The sequence below is a fragment of the Dipodomys merriami genome, unplaced genomic scaffold (genome assembly GCF_024711535.1).
Source record: "Dipodomys merriami isolate MVZ:Mamm:240054 unplaced genomic scaffold, mDipMer1.0.p SCAF_1, whole genome shotgun sequence".
Taxonomy (NCBI): Eukaryota; Metazoa; Chordata; class Mammalia; order Rodentia; family Heteromyidae; genus Dipodomys; species Dipodomys merriami.
The window spans coordinates 79,222,032-79,237,481 of record NW_027202270.1 but is presented as its reverse complement, the minus strand read 5'-3'; the positions used below and the strand labels follow the sequence as shown (position 1 = coordinate 79,237,481).

At 38.0% G+C, this 15,450-nt stretch overlaps 1 protein-coding gene across 8 annotated transcripts in view; it reads right to left on the bottom strand.

Moving 5' to 3' along the window:
- Nckap5 (NCK associated protein 5) overlaps nt 1-15,450 on the bottom strand; it is a 959,972-nt gene that overhangs the window by 78,479 nt on the left and 866,043 nt on the right. The window lies entirely within an intron of this gene.

Here is a 15,450-nt window from a genome sequence, read left to right as displayed (position 1 = left end):
GATCCCCATAGTTCAGGCTGAAGAAGGTTGTCTTGAGTTCCAAATGATGCTGAGTACTCAGAAGAATGAAAGGAGAAGAGTACAAGCTTCAGAAAGACAGAGCTTGCAGCTCTGTTTTGTATTTGCTGATTGTGAGTCAAAAACCTGGCTGTGAATAAACAAACAGCCAGTTTTGACTCAACTAATCATAGGTCATTTTCAATAAGCCTTGCAAAGTGCTCATTATGAGGCAGGTGCTCAGTACGTTTCTTTAAGTGGATGTCAGGAAAGGTGAGGGCCTTTGGAGTGATGTAACACATACTAGCACAGTAGCTAAGGCAAACCATATTCCCATATGTGTGGTCTGTATTTCACTGCAGCACCTGGATACTAAACAACCAACCTGTTGTTCTCAGGCAGTTACCTTTGGATAACGATTTCCTTGGGAGTTAGTGAGCAACAAATGAATATAGAATAAGTACTTAGATTTATTTGCAAGCCACCTTGTGTATAAAATGAAGTCCACTTTCCTGGGAAGTCCATTTTGGACATAGTGCTCTGTTAGGCTTAACAAAAATTCTAAACAAATGGTACTTAATGCTCCCCTGTTTCCAGACTTGGGACTTGACAGATAACATTCCCAAATTGCTACACCATGATTTTAGTTAGAGACATACAACACATCTGTCCTGAAAACTTACACAGATGGAATATCTATCTCTCCCTTATCTGAATTGTTTGAGACTAGAAATGTTTCCAATTTGGTAGGGTTTGTTTCTGTATTTTGGCATATTTGACTATACTTTATAGGTGAGTATCCCTAATCTGAACATATGGAATATAAAATGCTCCAAAATCTGACATTTTTGAGCAACATGCCAGCATTCAGAAACGCAGAGAATTTTGAGTTTTTGATTTTTAGGGATGCTGAGTCTGTAGCTGTTTCTGTGCAATGAATCTACTTATAGATTCAAACAAATTACTTTAGTAATCATTGTTCTGCTTATCAGCCCCTATAAAACACAGGAAAATAGAAAACATGGAAACTCAAGTGCTTTTTTACTTTGAAACTTCTATTATATCAAAAACTATCTTCAGCCTAAGATTCAGTGAAGATCCATCTCAATTTCACAGCCAGAATGAATGATATGTAGGTGTTCAATACTCATGCCATCTTATTGATTGGCACCCTTTCCAATAATGCAAGTGGCCATGTAAATAAGTCTTTGTAGGAGTTCTCTCCAGGTTCCTAAACATCTTTAAGCTACATGAGGTATTGGCAACAGAAACTTAAACCACAGATGGGAAAACAGATCTCTTTATTTGCACATCCTTCTCTTCATTTGTATGGCAGAAGCAAGCTAAAAGAAACCAAGCCTGTTGCCAAAACCACATCAATTAAATGTAGGGCATTTATTCTAACTTTGCCCTATGGTTTTGTTAAAGTAATAAAAAAAATGACTGCAGTGGTTATTTATTCACAACCACTGGGTAACTTCTAGCCACAGCATTAAGATGACCTTCTGGAAGGGTAAATTCAATGTGCTAGATTTGGAATGCACAAGAATATTCAGCCTCATTCTTCAAATTAGATTTAGGCATCTTGAAATTTGAAAAATGTACAGAAGAATATTAATTTGTTTTCCAATCCTTTGTGTGTTCTTTGTCATGAAAGAACACCAGATGTTGGGAATTTTGAACACTATCATATAGGGAATGAATGTGAGAAAAAAAATCATAGGGCATTAGTAGGAAATAAAAAGAGTAAACTATAAAATTTATTTGTACATATAAAGAATACGTTGTTTAGAACAATATAAAAGAAATATCACCTCAGACTCTCTCAGTATCCTGTGAAACCCCTATTTTTGGTATGATGGTAACATCACATAAATTATTGTGGTAGGAGACCACTCAAGGATATGGTAAGGTCTGCCCTGGGAAGGAAGGGCAGACTCCTCCCTCCTCTTGGCTGAGTCTCTGCCCAGTACCTGTGTCACCTAGGTAACTGGCACAGCTGGAGTCAGTCAAAACCTCCTTCAAGATCACATCCTAGGCCTCCCTCCTCCCCACCCCATGCCTCCCATTGGATGGGGTGGGGAAGGTCCCAGACCCTGAGGTCACAAAGGAATCCAGTAATCCAATGTGGCCACACCTACCCTCCCCTGGATGCCCTTCTCTCTACCCCTTCCCTACTTAAACCCAGGTGGGACATAGCCCACCCCCGTTGGCCATGTGATTGTTCACCATGCACCTAGGTACAGCAGTTCGGTAAAATAAACTTCTCTTCCTGCCTGAATACCATGTGGTGTTCTCTTTATCAGCTACCTAATTAAACCTACCTATTTAACTTAGCTTACTAAACTACTTCAAGGTTATGAATGTGTTCAAAGTGTCCTTATAGAGCATGCATTCATGGAAATATTTCTTGATTTTTCTATACAGATGGTATAACCCCTAAGAAAAAAAATTGCTTAAGATGTGCTGTTTCTGGCTCCTGATACTAAAATGAGCTCTCTTAGTGTTAAGGGTTGGTCTTAGCCTGGTACTCTGGCATCCCTAATGAAATTTTTGAAAACTTCCTTAACATTGCAAATTTTAAAATTTAACTCTATATTGATTTGACTTCAGACTGGAAAATGTTGAGGTTTTTATGTAACGGTTCCATGTTCTGCTATACTATTGTCTTGAAAACCAATGGCTACACTTACAGGCAATACTTACAGTGTTATGCAAGAGTAGGCTAATCAGATCACTACTGGCCAATAGCCTGAATTTTGGGAAAATGGTCAGCTGACTCAAGAACAGACTTAAATCCCAGACTCTTATTTGTTGTTGGTGGTGGTGGTTGTGGTGGTGGTCATGGGGCTTGAACTCTGGGACTGTCCCTGATCTCTTCAGCTCAAGGTAGAAGCTCTACCACTTGAGTCACAGCGCCACTTCCGGTTTTCTGGTGGTTAATTGGAGATAAGAATCTCAGGGACTTTCCTGCTTGGGCCGGCTTTGAATCATGATCTTCAGAACTCAGCCATCTGAGTAGCTAGGATTATAGGCTTGAGCCACCACCTGGCTAACCCCAGACTCTTAAGTGTTAGATTTTAGAAATTATATGTTCTTGCTTAAACTCCTTTGTATAGGAAAGCACAGAAGGGATTTCCCTCAGCTACCTAAGAAGTTGTTACTATCATATAACCACTTTTCAATCTACAGATCAGATCTTAGCTACTAAGTTCAATATTTTCTAATAAAAGATGAAACTTATACAACCTTAACTTTCTAAATAAAGCTTTCTAAAGTATCATAAGAAGCAGAACAACAACAGATATCTTCCTGATCCTAGGTGACAGTAGAAAGGACAACTTATCTCCTCACTTCTTCTTCTTTGCCTTCCTTGTTTATATATATATATATATATATATATATATATATATATGATATTGTACAGAGGGTTACAGTTACATGAGAAAAGTAGTGAGTACATTTCCTATTGAACATTGTTATCTCCTCCTTACCATCCCTTCCCTTTCCACCTCCCCAACTCTACCCTCCCTCCCAAGTTGTAAAGTTCCTTTCCAACATAGTGTCTTGTACATCTCGTTGTTACATGGGTCAACCTGTATCCTTGTTTGAGCATTGTGTTATTTCCTTTCCCCTCTCCAAATTAGAAAAATGTATATATAAGATGCAGGAGACCAGAATTAAATACAGTGAAAACAGGGGTTATTCCATGGGGAAGAACATACAAAAGAAGCAAAAAAAAAATCATATAGTACATTAAAAACAACATCGACAAAGATAAAACCTCTTGTGTCCCTATCTTTGGGTTCATTTCACTTAGCATCATCTTATATGGTCATATGTACATAGCTTCTGACCTTTTCTGCATGTCTGGTAAGATTATCCTAGACATATACTAGTTATTGCAAATAGAGAAACCATGGGACCTATGTTTCTTTGGGCCTCGCTTCCTTCACTTAATATATTTTTTTCCAAGTCTTTCCATTTCCTAACAAATGGGGCAGTGTCATTATTTCAAATGGAGGCATAGAATTCCATTATATATATATATATGTATATATATATATATATACATATATATGCGTGTATGTTTGTACATATCTCATTTTCTTGATCCATTCATCTACTGAGGGGCATCTGAGTTGGTTCCATATCTTAGCTATGGTGAATAATTCTGTGACAAACATAGTTGTGCTGGTAGCATTAGTATTCCTTATGTATAACTAATTCACTCTATCCTCAGGCTTTTTCTTCCAATCTGATTATAATTTGGCTATTTGTTTGTACCTTCTTTTAATCCACTTTTAGGCTGGCATTTATGTGCAGCATTGTAAAGGTCTAAGCAAATGATGTTTACTGATTCTACTTTGCTCAGACTCATTATGTTCCTGGATCACATTCCCAAATGAGTATGTCATGATTTCCCTTTGGAGAAGGTACAGAATATCTATCCTAAAAGGTTATCCTTGTCTCTGTTCAATTATCTACTTTCTCACAGAGATTCATTTCATCTCTAGCTGTCCTGACAAAGTAAAGGGAAAAGTGAACAATTATCTGGTGAATCTGGTAGACACTGATGGCTATTATGGGTAATTCGGTTGCTCTAAATCTCTTTTACTCTGTATCAGGCTTGCTAAATTATATGGACAACTGTCTGTGCTCTTTCTATCTCACCTGCCCAGATAGCTTTGATAAGCCATGTGAGGATAGGGGGTAGAAAGTAAATTGGGGGTAGGATGCTAAAGGAAGAGACTTAAAGCAGCTTGACTTAAGCATATAAGCATATAAAAAATAGAGAATCATGGGGAAGATTCAATTCAGCAACTGATGAAAATGTTCTTATAGTATTGGAGCTAAGGGACTGTACATATTATTATCTAACTTTCTTAAATGAAAACTTTTATTCTCTAAGACTAGAAACTATTTTAGTTTAAACTATTTTAGTTTACTTATATTACTTTAATTACAGACACTTAATAAAAGGCTTCAGAAAGATAAAATTTAAAGTTCAAAGATGTTTTTCTCCATTTGTCCCTGTATTTAATCAGCATTAATTATATTTTGAATTATATGTATAAGGCGAGAAAGCTCAAATCTTCACACCCTTAAGCTTTTTTTTAAAGATTCATTTTAACAACTCTTTCTTATTTGGTAAGGATTTTAATTATTATATGGTAATTTATTTTAAAGTGAATATTCAAGGATCATTTCTTTTTCTTTAATGTGATGGGAGTTGAAATGTGGATGAAGGGAAGGTTGAGAACAGCTTTCCATTTCTGCTGCCTCCTTTTACTAATATCACACAACTGTCTCCACATAAAGATAATTTTAAAAAATAATGAAATTCAATAGGCCAGAGGATATAGGTATGAATAAAAATAATAGAATTTGGCTTCCATCCATGAAGATTAAGCTATTACAGAAATATCCATGAACACAAAGATACATGGACACACAAGTAAACCAGACACAGACACACAGATACTCCCCCAACCCCCCCCCCAAAAAAAAAAATTACACTGCTTTCAGACACTGGGCAACAGGCACCACAGCACTTGATCTCTGAATCAAGTAAACAAATGAGGTGAGCTCTATAATTTTTCTAAACAATGGGTTTTAGATGGTTTCCAGACTAACACAGGGAGAAGGAATGCAAACAGAGCCTGGAGATCCTGCTGGATTAAAGAGATAATCTAGGCATTAACAGGAAGGGATAAAGGCAGCTGGGATTTGCAAAGCAGAGGATTTGAGAGAAAAGCTAATAGCAGGGATGACCTTATAGTCTTGCTTGAATACTGTGCATGCATGAGGTAAAATTCATGAGATATGAAAAACAATTACTATGAAGTAGCAGGCTGAATAATTTCTGGAGCTCACATAAGACTGAAAATAATAGAAGTTTCTAACAACCAGACAGGTTAGTCCTAAAGATATAAGAAACACTGAATAGAATTCTAGAATAGATTAAGTCGTACTATTGAAGCTAAATTAATCACAGAATAAAGGCTCCTAGACTTGTCATGACAAAACTTCAGCGCAACCTTTAAAAACTAAAATAGATATAGGTTGACCCATTGTGACAATGACATGTACAAAACACTATGTTGAAAATGAACTTTACAGCTTTGGCAGAGGGTGGTGGTGGATGGGGGTAAAAATTGTGGAGGTGGGAGGGAAGGGATAGTAGGGGAAAAACAAAGGAGGAGGAAACAATGCTTGATAGGAAATGTACTCATTACCTTGCTCATGTAACTGTAACCCCTCTGTACAGTGTTTTTACAATAAAAAAGTATTAAAAAAACTTAACTAATATTTAAAAGAATCATCTTATCATGCGATACAGGAAAAGCAGCTAACAGAATTCAGTACCTCTTCATGACAAATAAGCATAAGATGAAACTCAGCAAAGTAGGAGTAGAGGAACTCAGCATAAAAAAGGGCATCTATAATAAACCTGCAGGTAACATCATAGTTAATAGGAAGAGACACAATGCTTTCTCCCTTAGATTGGAAACATGTCAAGCATGTCTGCTCTTACCACTCCTCATTTAATATAAGAAAGATGTCTGGTGGTCCTGCCCAGTGCAATGCATAATAATATGGCAAAGAAATGAAGCAAAAGGAACACAGGTATAACTCTTTCATTTGAAGACAAATTATAAGTGTTAATAATTGAGTTTTGGTTGTGTTAATAATTGAGTTTATGAACATCATACCAGATAAGGTTAATGTATAAAAACTATGTTAATACATATATTATTGGCAATATACATAAGTAAATACCACTTCCAACAGCAACAAACTGAATTATAGATAAATTTTATAAAACATAGAAAGCTTATACACTAAGAAGTTCAGAACACTACAGAGAGAAATGAAATATTTGTAGTTGTGGGTCAAAAGATTCAATGTTGTTCTCTCCAAATTGATCTGCAGATTCAATGCAATGCTAATCAAATCACTATCAGGGTCTGTGTGTGTGTGTTGTGTGTGTGTGTGTGTGTGTGTGTGTGTGTGTGTGTGTATGTGTGTGTGTACACACATCCTGGGGCTTGAACTCAGGTCCTGGGTGTGTGGTTCCTGAGCTCCTTTTGCTCAAGGTTAGTGCTCTAACATGTGAATCAAAGCTCCACTTCTGGAATTTTTAGTAGTTTATTGGAGATGCATCTCATAGACTTTCCTACAGCTGAGTTTGAGGTGTGAGCCACCAGCATCCACATAGGCTTTCTTTTTTTCTTTGTCAGTCGTGGGGCTTGAACTCTGGGCCTGTGCGCAGTCCCTAATCTCTCTAGCTCAAGGCTAGTGCTCTACCATTTGAGCCACAGCGCTACTTCCCACATAGGCTTTTTGATATAGACATTAATACAGTGATTCTAAATCATTTGAGAATGCAAGTATTTAAAAAGCCTGAAACAAGGTCAGAAGATGACTGACAATATGAATTCTTTAAAGTTCCACCAATGGAGAGAGAAATGGTGTTAGGAAAAGATCTGTATACAGATCATTAGGAAGTATAGCCATTCCAGAAGGAGATAAGCACATAAATGGCAAACTGAGTTAATGGAAGAAAGATCGTGTTTCAACAAGTTGTGGAAACAGTAAATACTCATAAGGAGAAAAGTCACCTTATCCCCTCCCCTCACTTGGTGTACAAAAATTTATATATGGACTTGTACAAAAGAGCTCATAGCAGGAAACTTCAACAAGAAAACTCCAGACTGTGACCATAAAATAAGTTGAATTCTGAAGCCTTGGCAAAGAGTTTTTGAATAGAGCATAAAAACAGAAGCCATAAAAGAAAAATAGTTATACTTAGTTACAATTTTAAAACTCCATCTTCAAAGACACAGAAGGAAAGCAGTAAGTATAGAGAAAGCACAAAATGTATATCTAATAGGTGATTTTAATAAAAATAAAAATAAATCATAACTCAGTAAAAAGGAACTCAGTACCAGAATGAATCAATATTTTACAAGCTTATGTCAACACAGATACATTAATAACAAATACACAAAGAAAAGGATGCTCACATCACTAGTCATTGCAGATACAATTTAAAACCACAGTAAGATATACTTTGCTCCCCTAAAGATAGCTAAAATTAAAAAGAAATACTAATGCTAAATATTGACAAGGATGTGGTACAAGTGAAACTCTGATGTTGTTGGTGAGAATAAAAAATAGTAAAACTACCTTGGAGAAGTTAAGTAGTTTCATATTCATGCACAGGCAAATACGCAAACACCATGCAATCCAACAGTAATATTAATAAAAGGAGGACTGAGAATGGGGCTTAGTGGTAGACTGCTTGCCTAGCATGCATGAAGCCCTGGGTTCGATTTCTCAGTACCACATAAACAGAAAAAGCCAGAAGTGGTGCTGTGACTTAAGTGGCAGAGTGCTAAGCTTGAGCAAAAGAAGCTCAAGGAGAGTGCCCAGGTCCTGAGTTCAAGTCCTAAGACTGACAAAAAATTAAAAATTAAAAATTAAAATTAAAAAATTAAAAGGAGGGCCGGGCGCTGGTGGCTCATGCCTGTAATCCTAGCTACTCAGGAGGCTGAGATCTGAGGATCGCGGTTCAAAGCCAGCCAGGGCAGGAGAGACCTTGAGACTCCTATCTCCAATAAACCACCAGAAAACCGGAAGTGGCGCTGTAGCTCAAGTGGTAGAGCGCTCGCCTTGAGCTGAAGAGCTGAGGGACAGCGCCCAGGCCCAGAGTTCAAGCCCCACGACCGACAAAAAAAAAAAAAAAATTAAAAGGAGGGTATAGGTTACTCAAAAACATATACATGTTTATGGAAGCTCTAGGCATCATAGTCCACTTTGGGATAATGGAAAAGTCTATGAATGGGTTAATGGACAAACTGGAGTACATCTGTTCAATGAAATACTAATTGGCTAGAAAAGGAAATAAAAAACCAAGCTAAAGAACTTATTGATGATAGCCACACATGGATGGTTTTACTGTCAGCTTCACTAAAAACTTTGTGCTTCATGGCTGATTCCATTTACATAAAATGCACAACTGTAGCAACAGAAAGCAGATCAGTGACTTTTGAACCAGTTTTGATAAGAAAGAATAGCTATATAAGCTGGGCGCTGGTGGCTCACACCTGTAATCCTAGCTACTCAGGAGGCTGATATCTGAGGATCATGGTTCAAAGCCAGCTGGGGCAGGAAAGTCCGTGAGACTCTTCTCTCCAATAAACCACTAGAAAGCCAGAAATGGTGCTGTGGCTCAAGCAGTAGAGAGCTTGCCTTGAGCTGAAGAGCCCAAGGACAGACGCCCAAGCCCAGAGTTCAAGCCTCATGACTGACCAAAAAAAAAAAAAAAAGCTATAAAGAATACAAGACATATAATAATGAAAATAGTCTATGTTATGATTTGGGAAGTTATTATACAACTGAACACATTGATTAAAAGTCATTGAACTATACAATTTAAGAGGGTGACTAATTTTACATATGAAGAAGCAAGTTTAAAGAGTTTAAAAACTTGTCAATAAGCATGTAGGTATGAATAAGAAAGCTAGGGTTTAAACTGAGGTCTGAATAAAACACAAATCTTGAAGGCCCAGTTGGTTCATGGCTACCTTACTATCTGTGTGTTCAGGCTACCACTCTGAACTGATAAGGATACTCTTGCTGGCCAGAAACATGTTAAATAGCGAGGAACTGCATTCGTTCACAGTTTAGAAGTTAAGCAAAGTTATGGCTTTCTCCATCAGAGGCCTCTGCCTCTATTTCCTGTAGTCCACTCTGTCAAGCCTTCTCTTCAGGTTAAAAGGAGGTTGCTGTAGCAGTGAGCTGTACATTCTCAAGTTGAGAGCGAGCGAGCGAGAGAGAGAGAGAGAGAGAGAGAGAGAGAGAGAGAGAGAGAGAGAGAGAGAGAGAGAGAAGAGAGAGAGAGAGAGAGAGAGAGAGAGAGAGAGAGAGAGAGAGAGAGAGAGAGAGAGAGAGAGAGAGAGAGAGAGAGGCTAACTCTTCAAGTTACTTTCGAAACTTCCAACAGCCCTGTTTCCTCAGAATTCATCAAATAAATTCACAAACCCTTTTCCTGGTCCTATCCACATTACTTGGAGAATACCATTTGCTGATAGGCCTGGGCCAAATTTCTTAACCAATTACTGACAGGGAAGAAGACTGTAAGAGTCTTAATCAGTTTTCCCACCTGGGGTGGAAATAAATATTGAGAAGCCAACAATTCTTATCTTTCCTCAACATTGTTTAAACTGAGTTTACAATTGCTTCAGGGATCATCCTCATTTTACAGAAAAAGAAAACAAACACTCAGAGAATGACTATCTCTCAGGCATATAGGGCATATGAAGAAATCAAGATTCAAAACCAGGTTTTTGACTTTTAAGTTCAGAAATCTTCTCATTACTCTGCATTTATGACAAGCTAACCTACTCTCCCTCTTCAGAACAAATTCCAGGCTGTTGTTGAGAATATATTCACCTTTTATATTCCCTCCTTTGTTATTTATCATCATTTTTTTCTAAGTCAATTACCACTCCATTATAGATTCTACTGAACCATTTATAACCAAGTCAGAAGGCTTTTCTCCAGGATTTCCTTTCTAATGAGATTTTGTAGCTATCATTTAAAATAAATAGTCTGATGTACCTTAAAACCTATTTGCTGTGATGTAAATTTTCTTTTCTCTGTTCAATCTTGCTTTCTTAAATAATCTTGTGTTCAGAAAGAGTGTTCTGTTCAAATGCTTTTTCTGCATCTGCCAGCAACACTTTGTCAAGCCGAAGTCCTAGTCTTTTGTGCTCAAGCTGGACTCATTCCTACAATAGACCAATGAGAAGGGGTTTTGTCCTTTGGGCTCTTAGGGTAAGAATGTCAGGAAGTTGCAGACATTTCCCCTTCAAAGATATGTAAGAGAAATGATTTGGTGAAAAATACTCTTGAATATATGCCTACCTACCCAAGGCAGTATTTCAAATTGAGTTCTCGGAGGAATGAAATAATGAATGGTTGAAATGTCAGATCTAGCAGAATTCCAAGGACTAAAGTAAAGAAGTCAGCCTCTCAGTCTTTATGACAATCTTTCACTTAAAATATGCTACCATGAGCATGAGAGGAAGGGACCTTCTTTCATTCTTCAGTTACTCATGTTTTAGATTGGAGATGACAGGAATCAGTACATCCAGTTTACAGGTGCAGAGTTTAGGCAATGATCTGCCCAATTAAGGAAGTTGAAAACACAAGAGAAATCTAAGTATAGTATTTTTCAGTCCAATTCTGTTGATAGCACATTGTTTACATTCTCAAAAAAGCCACCAGAGGCATAGGGAATATGTGTGGGTTTAAGACTTTATCTAGTACGCTGATCCACTTTGAAGTTTGACTCTTACATATGTGGAGTCTTTCTTTGCTATTTAGGGAAAATAAGCAAGACTTGACAGATGATGTGATGCATCATTTGTAACCAAGGCTTATCTGTATAAATTCAAAAGGCGTTATCAAGAATTATTGATACCATCAATGGCAATTCTCCTAGCATGCCTTCTAAGACGATACTAGCACTGCATATTAAATAATAAAAATACGCTATTAATTCTTCAAAAATGTGTGTTTTGTTCTCCCTCTTTGCAGGTGACATGATCTTGTATTTAAAGAATCCCACAGACTCCACTCCCAAATTACTCAAGCTGATTCAAAACTTTGGCAAGTTAGCAGGGTATAAAATTAACCCTTAAAAATCAATGGCTTTTCTGTATGCCAACAATGAGAAAAGTGTGGCTGAAATTAGGAAAGCAACTCCATTTGTAATAGCCCCACAAAAAATAAAATACCTAGGAATTAACTTAACCAAAGACGTGAAGGCCCTCTATGATGAAAACTTTAAAAACTTGAAAAATGAAATCAAAACAGAACTTAGAAAGTGGCAAAAACTCCCATGCTCCTGGATTGGAAAGATCAACATTGTGAATATGGCAATACTTCCCAAGGCTATCTACAAATTCAACGCAATACCTATCAATATTCCAACCTCATTCTTCAAGGAAATAGAACAGGCAATCCAAAAATTCATATGGAACAATAAAAGACCCTCAAATAGCAAAAACGATCCTTAACAGAAAGAACAGTGCTGGAGGAATATCAATACCAAATTTCAAACTCTACTACCAAGCCATAGTAATCAAAACAGCTTGGTATTGGCACAAGAACGGACCTCAGGACCAATGGAATAGAATTGAAAACCCAGAAATGAACCTACAGACCTATAGCCATCTAATCTTCTATAAGGGAAGCTAAAAAAAATAGAATGGAAGAAATAAAGCCTCTTCAGTAAATGGTGCTGGCAAAACTGGTTAACTATTTTACAACTTTGGGGAGGGGGGCAGAGGGTAGGTATGGGAGGGCAGGGATGGGAAGGGGAAACAAAGGAGGAGGCAACAATGCTTGATAAGAAATGTACTCATTACCTTGCCCATGTAATTGTAACCCCCCTCTGTGCGGTATTTTAAAACATACTTATTAATTTTTAAAAATGTGTGTGTTTTTGTTAGTAATAGGGTCTGAGAGACCTTTTGCTTGCTAGGCAAATGCCCTATCATTTGTGCTGTGCTTCTAGCCCCTTTACTTTAGTTATTTTTCAGATAGGGTCATGTACTTTTTCTCAGGGATAGCCTGGGTCCTCAATCTTCCTACCTCTTCCTCCTTAAATAGTGCCTTACTATGTTTTTTGCCTGCGTGAGTCTCAAACCTTAATCTTTTTATTCATCTCCAGCTTGGATTATAGCCATGTGCTACCACCCCTAACCTAGAATATGTGTATCTTAGGGATATAGAAGAAAGAGATACAAGAGGCATTAGAGAAACCTGTTTTTCTCAAAGTGAAGAATGGATGAGGGCATGCTAAAACAAGGAGGTAAGTTAGAGCATAGGAAAGGGATGACAGCTGGATTTTCCATAAGAGGAAGAAGAGGGGTCAGGGAAGGTAAGCAGAGTTGTGAGGCTGAAGCTCTTATTAGGAGTGCTGAGATTCCAATTTGGACATTTAATAGTGAGCAGTGTTTCTAGGGAAGGAAAATGACATTGGATAGCATGGCTAAAGGAGGATTAAGTAGGGATATATATCCAAAGATAGCTAGGAGAAGTCCAGGATTAGAACACTGAAAATGTTTTTGGTGAACTCAACACTTAAGGCAGCACAATCCTCCCCGGCACAGTGCAGTGGGAAAGCATCCAGAGGGAACAGATTGAGGAGTACAGGGCTGAGGCTGAGTGGTTCCCCTTGCAGGGTCCTGAGTACTGCAGCGGAATAGAACATGCCAGATCTTCAGAGTTTCCTGACAGCCAAATCTGCTTAACTTCACTGGGGAAGAAGAAGCTTTCCTGTGAGCCACATAACTCAGCCCATCTGTTTCTAAAGAATTCATCTTAGTTCCTATTCCAAATGCCTGAAGAACACCACCCTGGAAGCAATCTATCATCCTTGTAAATACAAACTCACTAATGGAGATGGTTTATTGTGAAGCCTTGCGCATGTCCCAAGGCCTCCACTCTTCCACAATCCCCCTATCACCCCAAGATGTAGCACTTGGCAGAATTCATATGCTTGATGAAAATCTATCTGGACACAAGGAAGCCTGTGCACTGAACAAAGCAGAGGTAGGTATCTGCAGGTAACTCTGAGGTGCTGCTTTCTCACAGGGGTTGGTGAACAACAGGGATTTGTCATTCTAGGTACTGTGGGTTGTCTTTGTCTCTGGTGGCTTCATTACAACCTCCTAAACAACTCAGATCTGTAAGGGAAGATGGTGCCCAGTAACAGACTTGTGGAATCTCTGACATGCTGGCTGGAGGGGAGGAGGGCCATTTAATCTGTGTTTTCTCACAGCTCTGTCTTCACGAACAGAACAGCATGTGAATTACACAGTGCAGCTAATTGCCATCTACAATTCTGGCAGTTGGTGCAATTATCTACAGGGACAGCAACTCCCACTGTTTCCAGCAGGATCATCTCATGCATGCCTGAAGTCATCATTTTTGCCTTTAAAGAAGCTGTGCTCTAAAATGCAAATTCCCTCTAATAGGGACCCATTACAGTGTACAGAATAAATATGCTGCATGTGAGGCCCGGGATCCTCCCCCAACACTAGGCCCTGATATCTTCAGTCTACTTGGGGGAAGGTAAGCATGTGTGCAGAAAGCATGTGCCTTTCGGAGGCAGTTCACGGCTTACAGCCATCAAGGTGAATTTCAAATCTAGGTTCAGTTAAAGTAAGAATGTCTACTTTTTTCTTGAAACCAAAGGGCTAGATAGGGAGGCATTTTAATAACTAGGTTTTATTAAGACTGCCTGCTCTTGTTTTTACATAAATGCTGACCATGTGGTCTGAATTCTGGCATGGCATCTATAGTTTCTCTCCAGCTCCACCCAGTTTATGGAATGATGGATTTATTGGCTTAGGTCTCCTTATACCAGATGAAGCAAACCTGAGCAGCTGACCGCAGCTGACTTTCGACAGCTGATATTCTAATCATTCAGGTTCAATCTTATTATGTGTAATTGCGTTAGCCATCTTCAGAATATACAAGTGCTTGTGTATTTGTGTGTATGCATCTTTTTATTTTATTTGAACCTTTAACTAATTAGATAAGGATGTCCACATTAAGAAAACCTACTTGATTTACTATTAACAAGGCTTGAATGTACTACTGGAAGTGTGTATCTCCGTGCAGTGGTGTGCACCTGAAATCCAAAATACTCAGGAGGTATCAACCCTGAGGATTGTGGTTTGAGGCCAGCCAGGATAAAGAAGGAAAAGATAGCAAGATTTCATCTCAACACAGAACCCTGGCAAGGTGACACATGTCTGTTATTCCAGCTATGTGGGAGGATGTAGACAGGAAGATCTCTGCCTGAAGTTGGCCCCAGGCAAAGCCTTGAGATCCAGAGTAAACAAAAAACAAAAACAAAAAAGACTGGGGTGTGTGGCTCAAGTAGTAGAACATCTATCTATCAAGCACAAGGCTTGAGCTCAAACCTTAGTACTATATAAATAAATAGAAAAATTAATTTAAGATATGTATATAAATGAATAAAAGTCAATCCCACTGGAAACAAAACACCCTCACAGAAATTCTCAGAATAATATTAGACACAAAAAAATCTGTGGATTGCACAAACATTTCAAATTGTCACATAAAAGTAACTTCACAAATAGTTAAAAAGCCAGATTATATGGCACATAGAAATGATGAAGAAGCTGAAATGAAAGGATTTTTTTCTTATTGCAAACATTTTAAGCCTCCTTCAAATGAACATATGATACAAATTGACCTATGTTATGTTGAACTCCATAGAAGTTACCTGCTAATATCACCCTTTCCCAAGCTTTAACAGACATTGATATTGCTTAGAAATAGAATTGTTTTAAAATGGTATTCCAGATGTGTTTCTTATGTAGAAGTCTATGTCTCAAATCT